Below are 1813 nucleotides of genomic sequence, written 5' to 3'. Positions count from 1 at the left end.
TTCCTTAATCCAAACCGGGCAGCCTCATGCAGCTCTAAGACAAACACTACCCATTAAACAAGCAAGCATGATCAGCTTCGTACAAAAACCTTGTGACCAAACAGTAGCCAGTGCAACCACGAGTGTACAGTACAGGAGGCTCCGCTGAGAGCAACCGTCTTGTACCGTTGTGCCTGTGCGTCGCTAACTGGATCAGAGCGAACATCGATGATTGCTTAGGCGCACCACAATAAATTTTGCGTGTCCCCTGTTGGATAATAATTGATTGTTGTGGCGTTCTAATCCGATGAAATTTTCAGTAGGTGTATAGTAGTATTATTTAGCCCATGATCCATAATTTAAGACATCCTTCTGCTAAGCTGGGTCTACAACATTTCATGGCTTATATTTCGCTTCTGCTTATATTTATCGGTCAAAAATTAAATTTTTAACCTTAAATTTGGAGTTGGTTTTATGTTTTTTTCATCACTGATTACTTTCAAGCTTGCCTTTTAGATCGTCGAGAACACATATATAAAAATTTTATTTAGAATTTATTATTTATTTACAAATATATTGTTTGATTTTTTCTTTAAAAAGATAAACAATCACCCCTTTATCTCCATCAAAAACCGCTAACCAACGGTTTCGTCCATAACTACGATAAATGATATGTTAGGAACAAAAACCATTAAATTTCATGCAAATTTTGCTAAAAGTTTTATATTTTGTTTCAAACGTTTTTAAATTTAATTGGATTATCGAGCGGTTTCACATCTCAAACCACGTCTATATGTCCGATAACCAAGCGGTTATCATCTACATCTGAAACCAGCTATAACCTATAACTCCAAACCATATGACAAGCAAAGTGATGCAGGAATCGAATTTATCTCCTCTTAAAAATGCTGTGCTCTACACAGAAGATGCAGTGATACACATCAAATACTGCACTCGATACACATCAAATACTGCACACTAATACAAACACATGGATGTGTACGATGCCACCAAGCAGAAGGTGACAGTGAATGAATGATTCAGGATGAACACGCGCACCACCAGAAAGTCAAGAAACACACACAGCACTGGGCGCACACACTGGACAGTGTCATCAATCAGTGCACTGCTTGTGTGGGAGTGGGAGCCATCTGTCCGTGCTCCTTGCCTGCTTCCTCGCTGGGCTGGCCAGTTGGCCTAACCTAATGACAGTTGTAACTTCAAATAGCCAGGCAAAAAAAGAGAGAGAAAAAGATAACCAGATTGGTAACTTAATTATGAACATTTTAATTAGGCATATCTGAAACATCTGAAGAAGGTTTTGAATTATTTGAATTCTTTTATCATTTGAGGTATAAACGAATAAATTAACCTCTATCAAGTTGGAATTTTGTTTCAGACAAGTCTCGTACAGAACACACCGTTTAGACACGTTTGGGAAACATGTCAAAAAGAAATCCAAAGGGCGTGATGGAGAGAAGGTGTTGCGGTTAGAATTAACGGTGCACGTAAAACGAGAAATATCATTAGCATATAATTAATTAAGTATTAGCTATTATAAACTATAAAATGAATTAATCTGACTTTTTAAAATAACTTTTATATAAGCAATTTTAGCAAAATACACACCGTTTAACAGTTTGAGAAGCGTGCACGTGGAAAAAGAGGTAGTTATTAGACTGGATGTGCTCTCAAGAACGCGCCCAAAATCTGCACAAGAAAATAACACGGATTTGATCAACTGATTTAATTACCTATACACTGTAAGTTCATTGCAGCAGAAGCAACCAGCCACACAGTCCACAGTATACATGAGTACAGGACTAGGAGGACA

The sequence above is a fragment of the Oryza brachyantha genome, chromosome 8 (genome assembly GCF_000231095.2).
Source record: "Oryza brachyantha chromosome 8, ObraRS2, whole genome shotgun sequence".
NCBI classification, from domain to species: Eukaryota; Viridiplantae; Streptophyta; class Magnoliopsida; order Poales; family Poaceae; genus Oryza; species Oryza brachyantha.
Note: the sequence above shows the minus strand (reverse complement) of the source record.